Consider the following 19,232-nt stretch of genomic DNA (forward strand, 5'->3'; position numbering starts at 1 on the left):
GTTGAGATTACACAGAGATTTGCAGAGATCATCAGTAGGCCTATTGTCCAATAATGTGGTTCAGATACAAAGTGGGGCAGGGGAAAAAAATGAAGCAAGCTTAGAATCAGTGTCAAATTTCTATCAGTTCCATACAATGAAAACCAGTACAAAATGTTTTACAGATGGCACCTGGCACCATCAAGGTTAGCTAAAATCTCAACAAATACCTCCCCAAAATGCTGGAAATGCGAATCAATACATGGAACATATTATCATTTATGGTGGACCTGTGAGGAGGCAAATTTTTTTTTGGAAAAGGACCAAAAAGTGGCTGGAGGCAATAACAAGGGTTAAAATAGATTGGAAACCTGAAGTTTTTTTATTAGGAATTATGTCAGTGAAATACAAAAAAGAAATCCACTATTTAATGCTACATACACTTATAGCGGCAAAGATCACCTTTGCCCAGAAATGGAAAAACAAACTAACCCCAAATGAAGATAAAATAATAAGAAAGGTTTGTACAGGTTTAACAAACAGTTTGCAAAATCACTGCCACATGGACTGGACAGCACATGGACTGTGCCGAAATGGATAAACTAACTAAAGAAATCCAGGGAAAGGAAGATTCAGAATTCTTTACCAGATATGGGATAAATGGTATAGGTGGATGGAGGAAAGAAACAAAAATCAATGAAAGAATATAACAACACTCAAAAATAATAGTTATGAGTAAAATGAGAGGGTTAAGAATGGTGAAATCTAAATGAAATACGATAGAAGGGGAAATAATATAATGTGAGCGATATCGATTGATGATTGCTAATATAAAAAAACAGGAAGTTCCTGTTCACACTGTATTGTATAAATGTGGTGTACATCTAATTTTTGTGTGTGTATTTTACATGTTTGTTAATAAAAAATCTTTTTAAAAAAAGAATCAGTGTCAAATTCACTGCACCAAGTAAATTACTGGAGATAAATGGTTGGGCTATGCCAGCCCTAATATTGTTTTCCAAATGCCCTCATAGCAACAGTTTTGAAATTTGGATTTTTTTCACCAGTGGAAACTGGATTTCTTTTGCACAAATGACTCAATATTTAATTGACAAGAGGTTTTGACCTTTATCAATTAACTCTGCTCCAATTTAGTTCTGAAGATCAATCTGGGTAGAGGTTTTATAGAGACCTTGGTGGAAAATGAAATAGAACAAGGGCACTGGGACTAATTTCCCAACAGAAAGTTTGTGTCCATTTTAACACACAAAAGGAAAGGAATATAGTGGTCTCTTACGGGATGTTTGAGTAAATTGCATCTGATAATGTGCTTGTCAGCGTTCCAAGTATCATGGAGAATTAAATCAGAGTCCAAGGCAAAGCGATCCTTAAAGTTCCAATTTAATAAAGCAGACATCTTAGCACATCTGTGTTAATCCCAATTCTGGAAATGACATCAGAATTCCACCCAGTTAAAAGTTCATGATCTTGTCCCCACACCCACAATCCATCACATGGTCCCATCTTCTTTTTCCACGCTGGCGTCTCCACCCAGCTGCTTCCGGTCAGGTGTAAAAGTGCAGAGACAAAAGATGACCTTGGTCTTCTAGAAAAGAATGACAACAATACATTCCACAATCCTACTCCTTTCTATTCCCCCCTCCCATCGACTATACTAATGAAACAGCATATTGAAATAAGAGAAAGTGTGGCAGGCCAAAATTCTAGGACTATAATTGCAGGCCTGACAGTGCTGCTATTTCAATCTGAGAAAAATAATTGGTTTTTTTTTTTTCCAAACAATAGACTATTATCCTCACTACTGGCCCACAACTGGCCCTAGCACCCTGAAATGAAGAAGCAGAATGAGTGGCTCAGCCAATGAAACTTGGAATATTCTAAAACTATTGAAGTACAAGAGTGTTTACAGAGATCAGTGATTAGATAAATCTTAAAACAGTACATAGCTGGCAATATACCCAGTGGTGGGATTCAGCCGGTTCGCACCTATTCGGGAGAACCGGTTGGTAACTTTCTAAGCAGTTCGGAGAACCGATTGTTGGAAGAAATCTCCTTTTGTTTTTTCCCACTTTACAGGACTAATCCTGTAAGGAAGACAGGAAGGAAACATTCTGGTGTTGTTTCTAGCCTCATCTTTATTGCCCTGCTTACAGAAACTGCCTCTCCGGTTAACCTTTATTACCATTGTAACAACTAAGGCGAAGCGCCCATCGACGTGAGTGACGTTGACTTGGCCACGCCCACATGATCACATGACCACTGAGCCCCACCTACCCAGCTGGTCATTAGGGCAGAGAACTGGTTGGTAAATTATTTGAATCCCACCAATGAATATACCAGTATTACCAGCAATGACGTTTTGGGGTTGGAAGCCATTGGTTCCATTTGGTTTATTACAAGCAATCTATCAGTTTAGAGCAGTGATGGAGAGAGAACCTTTTAGAGATCAAGTACAGCCCCAAAAAGTACTTATTTATCACACTTCAATTTAACCTGAATACTGAGGTTTTACTACCCAAAACAATCATAAACAAGGCAGAGTTCAGCTAATTGTTCTAAGAAAAAGCAATAAATGCACTTTTATACATGTTCATTTTTTTCTCCTTTGAAATATTATGTTTAGCAACAATAAAAAAGAAAAACTTCTGTTTTTCTTTCTTGCCCTCCTCTCTCTTTCCCCCTCTCATTCTCTCCCTCCCTCTCTCTCTCTCTCCCACCCTCCCTCTCTCTCTTTCTCCCTCCCTCTCTTTCTTTCCCTCCCTCTCTCTTTCTCTCTCTGTCTCTCTCTCTCTCTTTCCCTCCCTCTCTTTCCCCCTCTCTCTCTCTTTCTCCCTCTCTTTCTTTCCCTCCCTCTCCCTCTCTATCCCTCCTTCTCTCTCTTTCTCTCTCTCTGTCTCCCCCCTCCCTTAGAGGATAAAGTTAGTGCAAAATGATCAATTCCTATTTTGTACTCAAAAACCTGTCAATTTCACTTGGGGCAGAAAGTGCTAGAGAAAAACAATGGCCTTCCTTTTTGTTAATTCTATCAAATGTATTCCAGCAATTGGGAGTTTTTATATATTGAATAGACTAGAAGGATGGTTCAGTGATTTAAATGTGCACAAATATGTCTTTGTGGAAAGATTTTATCTAGATTGTATCCTTAAATCCTGAATTTTAAGTGTGCTTCCAATAATTGCTCTTCAAATATACCAGTCTAATGGGTGTACCATAAACCAGGTCCCATAGGCCAATCACAATATGTTTCCTTATTATTTTTTTCAGAATGTTACCGTAATTAGGAAGGTTCAAAAAAAATGTGCATTGAAGGAATGGCAAGCAGTTCAAACACTGAACGTAATCTATATAATAAATAGTTTATGGGGACTGTCTTTGTCTATGGAATTTGGGACATACATACATACATACATACATACATACATACATACATACATACATATTCTGACCCCCTCCTCTGTCCAGTAACGAATGCCGAGACAAGCTTAACTGGAATGTACTTTATTAGCAAGAAACCAAAACCTCGGTAGCTGAAAGCCAAGCATAACAAACAGATAACGACCTTGGCAGCAACTCAGACAAGCCTTGGCAGCAATCCAACCTGCCAAGCTAGTTACAAAAGTTCTCCAACTTTTAGTCAATGCGTTGACTTCTGCAAGAGCGGCGTGTGCACAAGCAGTCCTTTTATAGTCTGGAGAGGAGCCTAATTACCACCAGCTGAGTTCAATTACCTCCTGTACTTGCGCAGCTCTTCCTGACGCCTATTAGCTCTTCGGTACCGGTCATCCAGGAATAACTCACTACTGGCGTCCAGATCACTCTCCCTTGTCTCCTCCCCACTGGTCCAAGGCTCAGGCACCTCCTGATGACCAACCAGCCTCTCTGCGCCCTGCTTGGAGTCGGAACCCTGTCCAGGGTCCTCCACATCCTCCAGAGCCGACTCATAGGGCCCCTCGCTGTCAGAGTCTGGTGGCAGCTCCAACGGCTCCTGCTGAGCCACAACACATACATATATAATATATTTTATTCTGTGAATATTTATCACTATATTACAAAAACACACACGAAACAAGATTATATTTTCCTTTATTTATTTACTTAAATGTATCTACTCTACTGTCTTGATTACACTCTGGTTGGTGTTACATTCTCTTTCTGGATTAGTTACATAGCAAATTCGTCCAGTTAGCAATTATGTGCCATGTTTCTTCAAAAAGACGACGCATCTTGAAAAGAAGCCCTATCATGTTTTTGAGCACATGCGATCAAATTAAGAACCAGCCATGAAATTAGCCTTAATTAAGACCTCACCCACCCCAGGCTGCAGGGGGTGAGGCAAGGCACACAGGTAAAAAATAAGCTAGGATGGGGATGGGGGGGATGGACTTGTCCTACTTACCAGGCCTTGCAGATTCCTTCTGCGGCAGCTTCTTCTGCAGCTGCTTGCCACCACTTGCATGCATCATCCTGGCTTCCATTTCACCATGAGATGCCTGCCGGAAGACATCTGCAGCCCAGTGGTGGGATTCAGCCGGTTCTGACCTATTCTGGAGAACCGTCTGTTAGCTTTCTAAGCAGTTCGGAGAACCGGTTGTTGGAAGAAATCTCCTTTTGTTTTTCTCCACTTTACAGGGCTAATCCTGTAAGGAAGGCAGGAAGGAAACATTCTGGTGTGGTTTCTAGCCTAATTTTGATTGCCCTGCTTACAAAAACTGCCTCTCCGGTTAACCCTTATTACCATTGTAACAACTAAGGCGAAGCGCCCATCGACCTGAGTGACATTGAGTTGACCACGCCTACCCAGTCACATGACCACTGAGCCACGCCTACCCAGCTGGTCATTAGGGCAGAGAACCGGTTGTTAAATTATTTGAATCCCACCACTGCTGCAGCCGATGATCGATCCGGAGGTCTATTGTTGGTGGAAGATGTCTTCCGGCAGGCTCTAAAGATGTTATGTTGTTATGTTATGTTTAATAAATTTATATGCCACCCAATCCCGAAGGATTCCGGGCGGCTTACATAAAAAAGCAATTTAAAAGAATACTAAAAGATTTTTAAAAAATATAGAGACAAAGCAGTTAAAAAGACACAACATGCACTCAACCTTAGTGTGGCTGGACCTCTTTCAAGAGGTCAACAGCCCCAGGCCTGCCGGAAAAGCCAGGTCTTAATGGACTTTCGGAAGGCCACGAGAGTGGGGAGGGTCCGGATCTCTGGGGGTACATCGTTCCATAGGGCCAGGGCAGCTACGGAGAAGGCCCTCCCCCGAGGAGCCACCAAACAATATTGTCTAGTTGACGGCACCCGGAGAAGGCCCATCCTGTGAGATCTTATCGGACGCTGGGAGGTATGTGGCAGAAGACGGTCCCGTAGATATCCCGGTCCTAAACCAGATGAAAGCATCCAGCAGGCTTCTGAAGGCAAAATTGAGGCCGAGTGGCGACAAGTGGCTGCAGAAGTGGGCCAGCAGCCAGCAGCCAGCTCCAGCCGGGCAAGGCTCTCAATGCCACTGCCATGAGGTGTGTCAATAGTTAGAACCCTCCAGAAAGAAGGCCTAGCTGTTTTTTCAGCAGTCAAAAGAAAATAAGACCCAGCCTTTTTTTGGGGAGAAACATGGTAGTAAGCCAGAAGAATCTTAAATTTTGTAGCCAAATAGTGTTACTTTGTGATGTTAGCAAAATAAAATTACTTTACAGAGGACGCTATAAATAACTCAACAAATGTTTCCAGAAAGATTGCCAAACATATTTTCTGAAAAAGGGAAAGATTCAGAAAGATTCATGGAAAAAAGTGTGTTATTCTATCAAGAGAGACTACTTTGAGCTCCTAGTACAACTAGAAAAATATTACTGTGACAGATTAGCATATATATTGATATTTTATAAAGAACAAGTCAATATCTCAATGTGTGAATAAATATTCTCATTTTTTTAAGAATGATTATCTTAATGGAAACATCAGTTTAAGTTTGGTATGTTATCGTAGAACAGAAGAGTTAAATATAGTTATTTTTCAGAATCAATATTATTTTATGTGATGAGGAAGATGCTTTTTTTAAAGGGAGCATTACTCCAGCAAATATTTCTAATATTTTATTGATTGGTGGATATTTAATATTTCTTAACTGCCCATCTCTTTCAGAGATATATACTTTTTGCTTAGAAAGCAAGTTAGGTATTGATATGAATGGCATTGGATCAACAAACTGAGAGTGTCATATCACTGTGACAAGTTTCTTTGTTAATAGAAAATTGTTGTGGCCCAGCACGAGCCGTTGGAGCTGCCACCAGACTCCGACAGCGATGGGCCCTATGAGTCGGCTCTGGAGGATGTGGAGGACCCTGGACAGGGTTCCGACTCTGAGCAGAGCGCAGAGAGGCTGGTTGGCCACCAGGAGGCACCTGAGCCTTGGACCAGTGGGGGGGAGACAAGGGAGAGTGAGCCGGAAGCCAGTAGTGAGTTGTTCCTGGATGCACGCCCTCGAAGAGCTACTTGGCATCAGGAACAATCACGCAATTACAGGAGGTGATTACACTCAGCTGGTGGTCATTAGGCTCCTCTCCAGACTATAAAAAGGCTACTTGTGCACACGCCCCTCTTTGCAGAAGTCAACACAGAATCGAATGTCGGAGAACTTTGTGTGAGCTTGGCAGGCTGGATTGCTGCCAAGCCTTATCTGTGTTTATTGCTGCCCAAGCTTGTCTGTGCCGGTTTGCTGCCAAGGACCTGTCAGTCTGTTAATTAAATGCTGTAATTTATCTCTGACTCAGAGTGTGCTCTGATGTGGAACGAGGGGGGGTCAGAACAGAAAATAATATATGTAACTCAGTGTTGAACTGTGGAGTCCTTAGGGGCTCTTGATCTTGGTTATTTTCTTGCAGAAATTTCGTTATCCAAGTAGATAACTTCGTCAGTGCTAGAAGGACATGGGATCTGCTCTTTGTTTATACACAATAGCTTGCCTCGTCAGTATTGTTAGGGGTGTTGTTTTCTCCTTGGTAGTTCCTTGATTAGGCTGTTTACTGCTTGATTATTAGTCTGAGTTGATAATTCCTTGATTAGAGTATTGTTTACTGCTTGCCTCATTGTTTTTCTGGTATTGCTCCAGGTTTTAATCCTTGTATATCTGGGTAATGATTGCTGGCAAGCAGATGTTCTGGTCTTTGTATTTCTTTTTACTCTTTTTATGGTCTCTCTCTTTTTTTTTTTTAGAAGTTAGAATTCTTTATTGGCCAAGTGTGATCTGCTGCATAAGCTCTCAGGGTACATACAACAATAGCGATAGATCATTATCATAATTATTGTAAAAATACATTCATCATAAAACATTGGATACAACACTTAGTAATTGTCATGTGATAATTTTTTTTTATTTTAAACACATAAGCACATCAACAAAAACAAACAGATAACTTAAAAACAACATAGGAACAATAAGTTCCATTGTATATCATCCCGCAGTTCCGAATCGGTTTCTTTGCAGTTAGTGTTTTCCCTACTATACATTTCTATCTTTCATTCATAATCTCCTTATTCGTTATCCATTTTTATGAACATTTCTTTATTTATTTAAACTTAGCTACTTATGACCAAATATTATTTACCTATATTATGCTTTATATTTTTACTGTCATTTATTCTCTTACATAAAGATTATAGATATACATTCACATAATTATTCTTTTTCTTCGCCATTCTTATAGTATTATTATTATTCCATTTGGAAGGTTATAAGGTATAGTTTAAAGTGCTTTGTTTACCATCCTTCGCACCTGCTAAGACACCACCTCGTTTTCTCTTTCTTTTCTTTCCTCCCTCCCTTCCCTCTCTACTTCCTTCCTTCCTTGTCTCCGTCCCCTTCTTCCTTCCCTTACCTTTTATGGTCTCTTTTGAATGGTGCGTAAATATTTATCTCTATGTGCCTGTAGATGTTGATTGGTTAAAGTCTATAAAAATCCAGGCAACTACTACATGGCAGCAGAGAGTTAGAGGGTTTTTTCCTCTCTCTCTCTGGTGCCACCAGATGATTGTATAGCTTTCTGTAGCCCCGATTTGGAACCTCTACTATTCAACCAAGTTGCCCTTTATAGTATACTTAATAAAGTAGGAATGCTTTCAGCATACCTGGTAAATATAAAAAAATAACTCTGCAAAATAAGCAATTTCTGTATGAGTACTGTAGATTATCATAGCAGTTTCACCCTTCAAAGGCTTATTTGAAAAAGAAATTAAGAGAAGAAGAGAAATGAATCACCAATTCGATCTATATCGTTAGGGTATATCTAATTATTCTGTAGGATTATATATAGATATGTCACAATTAGGGGATGAAAAAAATAGGCGGTTTTTTAGCCACTGGCCCTCTGGTGCTTCCAGCATAATACTTACTATTATGTTAAAACATAATGGAAAAGGGGTGGGGAGAAAAGAGGGGAGGTTTGGAAGGAACCCTTCCTGTTGATCAGTTGCAGAATTTAGTCCCTGATATTGCAGAATATATCTCTATGTTAACAGCATAAGGATCTTTATGGCAGTTCTTGATGTGTTAGGTTCAGATACAGCTTCATTATATGCATCGGAAAATGCCAGTCACTAAATTCTGCTAAATAAGTGACCAGGGAATTACTTTGTCTATAACTTGCCTCATCTACAAAGAGAAATGGGCATTTAAATTATTATGTAAAACACGCTGTGTTTAGCTAGGCTGGAATAATTCTGCTGAATATCATTCATCTATGCCAGTGTTTCTCAACCTTGGCAACCTTAAGTCCTGTGGACTTCAACTCCCAGAATCCCCCAGTGATTCTCCCAGAGCTGTGCTGGCTGGGGGATTCTAGGAGTTGAAGTCCACAGGACTTAAAGTCGCTAAGGTTGAGAAACACTGATCTATGCCTACTATTCTATATGTACAGCAGCTAAGAATTTGGTCCCAGGAGTATCCACTGCAAATTCTGCTTCAGAATGAATTAATGGAAAAGGCAATGATTCTGAACAGGAGCTACGTGGATGGAGTGAGCCCTGCTTTAAACATTTCTCCAAAGTCCATGGCAGCCGGTTAGATTTATAAAGAGAGGGAAGCAGCATCTTTGTGAGATAGCCAAGCTGAATCAAAAGGAGAAACTGAGGAAGAGTTCTCAAAATGAAGAAAAGCATTTTATACGTGAAATGCCATACAACTTGGCCTCTAAAGCTAGGGCATCTTTATTTGATGGGGTTTTTTATCACTATGAATCAGTGGTGGGTTTCAAAAATTGTTCGAACCTACTCTGTGTGTGTGGTCTCCTTTGTGGGAGTGGCTTGCCGCCCATGTGACCAGATGAGAGTGGCTTGCTGCCCATGTGACCGGATGGGAGTGGCTTGCCGCCCATGTGACCGGATATGAAGATGCCGACGACACTTGTCAGAACCACCTTAAATTACCTCACACACAGCACTGGCATGCATAAGAATATGATGTCAACTTGTTTTTTAAAAGGCATCTTTGGTTTGCGTTAAAACAACTTCAACACACGCAAGGTTCTGATTGCACCACAAACGCAGTAGTCATCCTTACCTTTCACAGAGGCACTGAGTTTTATAAATAGGAGCATGATAGGGTAGAATAATCATATCCAAGGACCAGTGGTGGGTTTCAAAAAATTTTGGAAGCTCTTCTGGAGGTGTGGCCTGCTTTCCGGGTCCACTGGTGGAACCTCTTCTAACCGGTTTGGTAGATTTGACGAACCGGTTCTACCGAATAGGTGCGAACTGGTAGGAACCCACCTTTGCTATGAATGCATCTCTGGAACTTAAGCTGGACTAAACTCTCACAATCCACCACCACTCCGGCCTCAAAATTAGAGAGCACTAGCTTGAGGAAGACAAGGCTAAACAAGCTTGCTACATCTTTCTTTGAAATTTATATGAAAGCTGTTAGGCCAGGATAGAGTATAGATTTTCCTTTCACAAAACATTTAGAGATTTCTTTTTTGTTCTCCTTTACTCTGTGTTCTCACAGCATCTCAAGCTGGTAGTCTTTCAATTCAGCACTAACTTTTTCTACAAAAGGAGAGGGTAATAGAGAATAGAGAATTAAGCCTTTCTCACTATTAGTAACTTATGCTTTTGAAAGTGTAGAACTTCCTCCTACTGACATCACATTTATGCACTGGAAAACTGAGTTTATACCAAGGGAAGGGCATTCCCAGAATAGTTTAATTGACAGGATCCTGTTCTGACCCCCCTTCTTCGCTCGTTCACAGACGACAGTCAGACAGACTTAAAAGGAAATAACTTTATCAGTCCTGGCTCACGCTGGCTGCGAGCCCAAAATAAACATAAATAATGACCCTGGCAAAAAGGTTACGCAGCAGAATGCAAAAACAAAGAGCTCTTACAGCAACACCAGGTTTACAGAAAGAAAGCAAATCATTTATCCAAGTGTCTCTTCGAATCAGGGTTACAGAAAGCAAATCACTTATCCAAGTGCCTCTCACAAACAAACCATGACCGATGAACGACGAACCACGGATGAACGAATGAATGTTGACTTCTGCAACCAGGGCGTGGCACCATCAGTCCTTTTATCTCCAGAAGAAGACACTAACAAGCAACAGCTGGAGCAATATTCCTGCATCCCGACTCAACTCACAGCAAACCTCTGCTGAGTCACAATAGGATCCAATCTGAGTCGGACAACAAGAACCAAAGGTTTTTTTCTTCCAAGCTTTGGGGCTGATGCTGGAGCTGATCCTCAGGGAGCCTCATTTCATTTCATTTATTTGGGATTTATAGGCCGCCCTTTTCCCTGAGGGGACTCAGGGCGGATTACATTCATAGGAGAGAGCCTCTCTCTCTCTCCAGAATGTTTGTACTTGGCTGTTTTACATGTTGCATTTATATGGTGCCTGGTTGTGTGTGACTTTTAGTTGTTAATTAGGGTGCTGATGGCTAGGTATTTTGTTGTTTCTTTGTGCTGCTGCACCCTTGGCTCCCAAGTACCTGCAAAGCTGGTGGTAAATCAGCACTCCTATTGAATTTCAAGAGGCCTATTCCCCAGTCTTCAATCATTTTTCTGGCTATTTTTGTCCCTGCTCGGTTAACAATCTTAGTAGCTGCAAAATTGAATGCATGCCCCTGTTCATTGCAATGTGAGACTACCAATGAATTCAGGTTTCCTCACCTAGCCTCACTCATGTTCTCGCGATCTGGTGGTTAGTTTCTGTTGTGGCCCAGCAGGAGCCATTGGCGCCCTGCTCGGAGTCAGAACCCTGTCCAGGGTCCTCCACATCCCACAAATAAAGAATGAAGGAAAACTTTTTCGCAAAGGAGAAAAACAAATGCTGTCGCTTTAAATCGGAACTGAGCATGCCTGGCTGTGGAATTCTGGGAGTTGAAGTCCACAAGTCTAAAAAAATTTGAAACCCCTGTTTCAGTGCCTCACCAGCCATAAACCTCACCACACGTCATTGTTCAGGAGATATTCCATATATTGTCCTTCTCATTGTCTGTGTTAGAAACTCTTTCTTGGGGCCACAGTTGTATCTATCACTTTGAATCAAGATTTTTATCCAACTTGCATAAGATTTAGTTATTGGCAGCCAGACCATTTGGCTTCAATGTTTAACTAATTTTAAAAAAGAAATCACAAGTCAAAAGTTCAGTTGAGACACCATGCTGAAAATACCTGTGAACCATTTTAAGGAGCTGACATCAACAGAGCATAAATCTTCAGAAGAAAAAAAACCCTATGAAGTTAGCCCATTCTGCTGGGAAATGATAAGAAATATATTCTCTCACCTGCAAGTCATCAGTTCCGAAGCTATTAAGTATTTCCATTACTGTTTACCAGAAGAAACTGATACAATTCATAGTTTTGCTTTCCATTTTTTTGATATTACACCAAATAACCCACCAAAAAAAGATCATTTTTTTTTCTTAAGAATTTATTTTGCATAATACTTATTTAAACATTTTTATTTTAAAAGAATGACAGGTAACATTTTGCTTCTCTCTCCCACACCCCCTTGAAAGAGATGCAGAAAAGAGAAAAACATCATTTGAAAGAAGCGTTTAAGAGTAAGCCTCCTCTGACTCTCTTAGCATCATAATAATTTTATGTACACTTACTTGTGAAATAATTTTACTCATAAGATTAGAATAAGCTCTCTCTGCTGCTTTCTATGCATGAAGCAGTGTGTTTGCATAGAACCCTTGGGTCAGAAAACCCTACTGCTCATTATGTAACAGGGCCAGTAGCCTGGGCCAATGGTGGGATTCAGCCAGTTCGCACCACTTCGCAAGAACCCGTTGCTAACTTTCTGAGCAGTTAGGTGAACTGGTTGTTGGAAGAAATCATTAGGGCAGAGAACCGGTTGTTAAATTATTTGAATCCCACCACTGGCCTGGACACACCCTTCTTCTCCATTCCTTAAGTGTCCTTTTGATCACTGCAGCTTTGGAAGGTTTCTTCACCACACTACAAAGGTTAGCCAAGGAAAATATTTTCTTTTTTATTCACCTTTTGAACAATTTAAGCGTTATGAGTTGTACTCTAAGTTCACTGATGTATTTACGGGGGGGGGGGGCATAAGGTGTTTTGGGCTGGGTTTTTTTCCATGTCTCCTCATGGCCTCATGCGTCCCATTCAATGGTGGGTTTCAAAAAAAAATTGGAACCTACTCTGTGAATTGAATTGAATTGAATGGGTTTATTTATAGGCCGCCCTTTTCCCTGAGGGGACTCAGGGCGGCTAACAACTCATAGGAAGGGGGATACAGACAATAACATATAACATTACATATAATTAAAAAGTAAACAACATTCATCCAACATTCGGGTGGGGGCAGATCAATCTCTACCCCCAGGCCTGGCAGGATAGCCAGTTCTTGAGGGCTGCGCGGAAGGTCTGAAGGGTGGTGAGGGTACGGATCCCCACGGGGGAGCTCGTTCCAGAGGGTCGGAGCTACCACTGAAAAGGCTCTCCTCCGCGTAGTGGCCAGCCGGCACTGGCTAGCAGATGGCACTCGGAGGAGGCCTAATCTATGAGATCTAATCGGTCTCGAGGAGGTAATCGGCAGGAGGCGGTCTCCCAAGTACCCAGATCCACTACCATGGAGGGCTTTATAGGTGGTAAGAAGCACCTTGAAGATCAACAGGTAGCCAGTGCAGCTCGCGGAGGATAGGTGTTATGTGGGTGAACCGAGGTGCACCCACGATCACTCACGCGGCCGCATTCTGGACTAGCTGAAGTCGCCGGATGCTCTTCAAGGGCAGCCCCATGTAGAGCACGTTGCAGTATTCCAGCCTGGAGGTCACGAGGGCGCGAGTGACTGTTGTGAGAGCCTCCCGATTCAGGTAGGGTCGCAACTGGCGCACCAGGCGAACCTGGGCGAATGCCCCCCTGGTCACAGCTGACAGGTGGTGATCAAAGGTCAGCTGTGGATCCAGGAGGACTCCCAAGTTGCGAACCCTGTCTGAGGGGTGTAAAATTTGACCCCCCAGCCTGAGTGATGGAATGCTAGCCAAATTGTTGGGAGGGAAACACAACAGCCACTCGGTCTTTTCTGGGTTGAGTACAAGCTTGTTAGCCCGCATCCAGTCTCTAACGGCCTCAAGACCCTGGTTCATCACGTCCACCGCTTCATTGAGTTGGCACTGGGCGGACAGATACAGCTGTGTATCGTCCGCATATTGATGGTATCTTATCCCGTGCCTCCGAATGATCTCGCCCAGCAGTTTCATGTAGATGTTAAATAGTACGGGGGACAGGACCGACCCCTGCGGCACCCCATATGTTAGGGGCCTCATGGTCGATCTCTGTCCCCCGACCAACACCGACTGCGACCTGTCCGAGAGGTAGGAGGAGAACCACTGCAAAACAGTGCCTCCCACCCCCACCTCCCGCAGTCGTCGCAGAAGGATACCATGGTCGATGGTATCGAAAGCCGCTGAGAGGTCAAGAAGAACCAAGATGGAGGGATGACCTCCATCCCTGGCTCTCCAGAGATCATTGGTCAATGCGACCAAAGCGGTTTCTGTGCTGTAACCAGGTCTGAAGCCGGACTGGAAGGGGTCCAGGTAATCGGCTTCCTCCAAGGACCGCTGAAGCTGGTAGGCCACCACCTTCTCAACAACCTTCCCAATAAAGGGGAGGTTGGAGACTGGGCGATAGTTGTTAAGTACAGCTGGATCCAGAGATGGTTTCTTCAGGAGGGGTCTCACCACCGCCGTTTTAAGTGCGGCGGGGAAGTGCCCCTCCCGAAGCGAGGCGGTAATAACCGCTTGGATCCAGCTCCATGTCACCTCCCTGCTGTTAGCTACCAGCCAGGAGGGACACGGGTCCAGTACACAGGTGGAGGCACTCACAGCCCTCATGGCCTTGTCCACATCCCCGGGGGTAACGTCCTGAAACTCAACCCAGCGCTGGTCTACCAAGTCGTCCACTTGTGCCTCGGCTGGGTCTGCAAGGGTGGAGTCCAGATCCGACCGAAACCGAGCAACTTTGTCCGCCAAGAACTGGGCATAGTCTTCAGCCCTACCCTGCAAGGGGTCCCCCGTATCCCTCTTGTTTAAGAGGGAACGGGTTATCCTAAACAGGGCGGCTGGACGGGACTCGGCGGACGCAACCAAGGAGGCAATGTATGCTCTTTTTGTTGCCCTAAGTGCCCTGATGTATTCCTTGGTGCAGATTGTTAAAAGTGCTCGGTTCGATTCGGATCTATCGGACCTCCACAGGTGCTCTAGGCGTCTCCTTCGGCGTTTTCTCTCCCGGAGCTCCTCGGTGAACCAAGGAGGCCTCCGGGATCCACCACCTCAGAGTGGCCGTAGTGGCGCAATCCGGTCAAGGGACTCCGATGCTGCCGAGTGCCAGGCAGCAACCAGAGTTTCTACCGGATTGTGGGCGAGAGTATCAGGAATAACCCCAAGCTCCGTCTGGAACCTCAAGGGGTCCATCAGTCGCTTGGGGCGGACCCACTTGGTCGGTTCCTCCTCCCTACAGTGGGGGTTTGGTCTCCGGAAGTCAAGCCTCAGTAGGCAGTGGTCTGACCACGACAGGGGTATGATCTCATTACCCCTCAGACCAAGATCACAACTCCACTGCTCCGAGAGAAATACGAGGTCGAGCGTGTGACCCGCTGAGTGGGTAGGGCCCCGAATTATCTGGGTCAAGCCCATGGCTGTCATGGAAGCCATGAACTCCTGCGCCCCATCAGAGTGTTCACCGAGCGTAGGCAAGTTGAAGTCCCCCAGGACCATAAGCCTGGGGAACTCAGCTGCCAGCTCGGCTACCGACTCGAGGAGCGAGGGGAGGGCTGCTGCAACGCAGTTGGGAGGCAGGTACATTAACAGCAGGCCCACTTGACCCTTGAGGTCCAACTTCAGCAGCAGGGACTCACACCCGACAAGCTCCGGAGCAGGGATCCTACGAGGAACAAAAGACTCCCGAATAACAATAGCCACACCCCACCCCTTCCCTGAGCTCTCGGCTGATGAAGCACCTGAAATCCTTCTGGGCACATTTCTACGAGGGGGACTCCTCCCTCCGGGCCCAGCCAGGTTTCAGTAATACACGCCAGGTCTGCCCCCTCGTCTAAAATTAAGTCCCGGACGAGGGGAGCTTTGTGGACAACAGACCTGGCGTTTAGAGACAACAGCCGGAGACCAGGGTCCTTGTTACTCGTGCCATCTGGTCTCGGAGTGGGACTCATAGGGCCGGAAGGAGGGATCTCTATTACGTAGCGATCCCTCCTTCCCCGGTAATGGCCAGCCCTAAAGTCCCCGCCATATCTGCCCCTCCCCGTTACGACCGTAATGCTCCGACCCACTCCCGTGTCTGTGGTTCCCCCACCCACACCTATAGCTCCCGCATTCCATGCCAGGCCCTCCGAATCAGACACACTCATTCGTTCACTCAATCAATCCCCACGTGATAGTTAAAACACAAAATACAGCAAATATAGGGCAATAAAAGTGGGCACATTCACACAGTCATACACATCAACCAGACATATCCCAAACACAGAAAGAAGGAAGACAAGAGAAGAAAAAAGATAGAAGAAAAAAAATTGCGCTAAAATTAGAATTAAAGTGCGAAGCCTGCCAAGGCTTGATAGGTCTTAATGTTCACGATGGCTGAAGTCCAGCTATAACCCGGGCGGGGTATTCGGGGGGGGTAAGTTGGGTCCTCCTCTTAACGGCCAGAAAGTCCAAGATAATTGGGAGCAACAGGTGACTTTTCTATAAATTGTATTCCAGATAGAGCCCCCCAGACAATGATGGAAAGTAATAGTCAGAAACAGCTGTACCAGCAGGCCGAAAGGTCCAAAGTCCACAGTTAGAGGCGGCCAGATGATAGGGTGCCTCAATAGGGGAGTACCAGGTGACCAACAAAAGGGCACCGGGGGAGAGTCAGATGATAAAGGTGACCAAATAAAGGAAGTAATCTCCATAGTCGTTAGGATGGTATGAAAGAGGGGTAGATACCTGGGGGGGGGGGCGTAATGGCGGCACCAAAGCCTGCTAAACAATCCCCTCTGTTGGTATCCAAGGCTGCTACCCTCTCTCTGACACGACAGTTCCCACTTTAACTCCCAGTTCAATTCAGACCTTAACAGGTAAGCTTGTAAAAAGTCCAGGGGCTCCTTCAGGCTCCTCTCCGTCATAGATAGCAAAACCGAAAGCTTGGAAAAGGCCAGGGAAAGGCTGAGATGTATCCTAATCGTCGCCAGCTGGTAAGGCGATGGGGTGGGGGCCTCTAGGAGGAACGCTACAGCAGCAGCGGGCAAAACAAACGCCGCCAGCCACCCAAGCTCCTCAGTGCTGTCCGCTTTCAGCCACCCCCTCTCTAGCACCACTGTCCACCAAAAATCCAATTTCGGAGCCTCTCCCGGTCGAAAACTTTGTAGCAGAGTCAAAAGACGCTGGGCGCGTTGGAAACCGCCAGGGAGAAGCGCCGTCAGCGTGCCGCCATTTCCTCTGTCGCTGGGAGGTCGGAGGACTACCAGGGGCGATCGTGCAGCCCAGGGGCCATTCAGAGAGCCGTAACCCTCCGGCAGCCACCTATTTATAGCCCCCGAATCCCCCTCTATCTTTGGGATTCCGTCTCGCACCTGTTCCGACTAGGCTCGGTGATGTTTCCTGTATTTTCCGTCCACCTAGCCGGAGCAGAGACGGGCTAGCAGCCATTCGTGAGTCGCACATGCGCAGGATCATTCGTGAGTGTGGCCTCCTTTGTGGGAGTGGCTTGCCGGCCATGTGACCTGGTGGGAGTGGCTTGCCGACCATGTGTTTTTCCCCCCCTCTCTCTCTTTCCCTCCTTTTGTCTCTCTGTCCCTTTTTTCTTTTTTTCTTTCATCTCTCACTCTTTTCCTTTCTTTTTTCTTTTTTTATTTATTTATTTCTTCCCTTCTTTCTCTCTCTCTCTCTCTGTGTCAGTCTGTCTGTCTCTGTGTGTGTGTGTGTGTGTGTGTGTGTGTCAGTGGTGGGTTTCAAAAATTTTTGGAACCTCTTCTGTAGGTGTGGCCTGCTTTCTGGGTCCACTACTGGAACCTCTTCTAACCGGTTCGGTAGATTTGACGAACTGGTTCTACCGAATAGGTGCGAACTGGTAGGAACCCACCTCTGGTTCCATTCCATGAAAGCACAAGCCGTGGTAGTAAGCTGCCTTTGGCAATTTCCTTCGTTTGCTCTGCTCATGAGGAGTCCATGCTTAGGAAGTTGCAAGTACTACCAAAAATTCATCGAATGGTCTCTATACAAGGATTCAATTTTCTTCCCAGTAGTTCTCTAGGGAAAGGCTCTTCAGCACGCAATATCCACCTCTTCAGAAGTTCTGGATACTCCCTTTGTTCACACACACATAAACACACACACACACACACACACACCAAATAGTGGGACTTAAAGTACAAGTAACACTTGAACTATAGTACCAAAGCTTCCCACGATGGAGTGTTCGATTTCCTAATCATCGCATAAGAATAAAGGAAAGAAACATGCTTAAAAATATCCAGGAAATATATCCTGTTGTACTTGCCTGCCTTCTTCCCAGAGTCTGAGAACTGGGACATTATTGTAAACAAACAAACAGATAAAATTCCTCCTTCAAAGGAGAGGGAGATAGCTGCCGATGAGTCCTATGGAAGTCCCCACTACAAGGACAGTGGCAAGTTTGTCTCACGGTCTGTCCATATTAATGCATTTCTTCCCAGTAATTACTAGGGCCGTACATCCACATTCAAAGACAGTTTCTTTCTCCCTTCATAACACTTATTGTGAACAAGAATTAGACAGGTTGTTACTCATCCCATCTACTTGAGATTTACCTAGTTGGCAACTCTGAGCCTTAGGATTCTGGACTGGAAGGTCTTTTGTCCTGCCTCAGTTGGGCTTGTCTCATATTCTAAAAGATGATCTATAAATATGGAGCAGAGTTGGATGCATTGGATACTACTGTGTTCTGATTCCCCCCCCCCCCCTCGTCCCACACCAAAGCACTCTGAGCCAAAGATACTTTACGGAATTTATTAACAGACAGACAAGTTCTTGGCACAGATAAGCTGTGGCAGCAATCCAGCCTGCCAAGCTAACACCACAGTTCTCCAACGTTCGTAAATGCGTTGACTTCTGCAAAAGGGGCATGTGCACAAGCATTCCTTTTATAGTCTTGAGAGGAGCCTAATTACCACCAGCTGAGTGCAATTATCTCCTGTAACTGCACAACTGTTCCTTACGCCTATTAGCTTTCCGTTGCCGGGCATCCATAACCAACTGCCTTGTCTCCTCCCTACTGCTCCAATGCATGACCTCCGGATCACACTCCCTTGTCTCCTCCCCACTCGTCCAAGGTTAAGGCGCCTCCTGGTGGCCAACCAGCCTCTCTGCGCCCTGCTCAGAGTCAGAACCCTGTCCAAGGTCCTCCACATCCTCCAAAGCTGACTCATAGAGCCCATTGCTGTCGGAGTCTGGTGGCAGCTCCAACAGCTCCCACTGGGCCACAACACTACTGTATAATACAAAATAGGCTAAGGATAGAATAATATGTTACTGATGCTATAGTTGAGTTTTCTATGACAAATTATTATTTATTATTTATTTATTTATCCTTTAAAAAAATTTAAAATATTTTTAATATTTTGGTCAACTCAAGGTGCAAACATGCCTAATGCTTCTGCCTCTTATTTTTCTCATAACAACAATCCTATGAAGTGTGTCAGGCTGAGAGAGGGACTGACACAAGGTCACCAATAGTC

Source organism: Thamnophis elegans, chromosome 1 (genome assembly GCF_009769535.1).
Source record: "Thamnophis elegans isolate rThaEle1 chromosome 1, rThaEle1.pri, whole genome shotgun sequence".
Taxonomy (NCBI): Eukaryota; Metazoa; Chordata; class Lepidosauria; order Squamata; family Colubridae; genus Thamnophis; species Thamnophis elegans.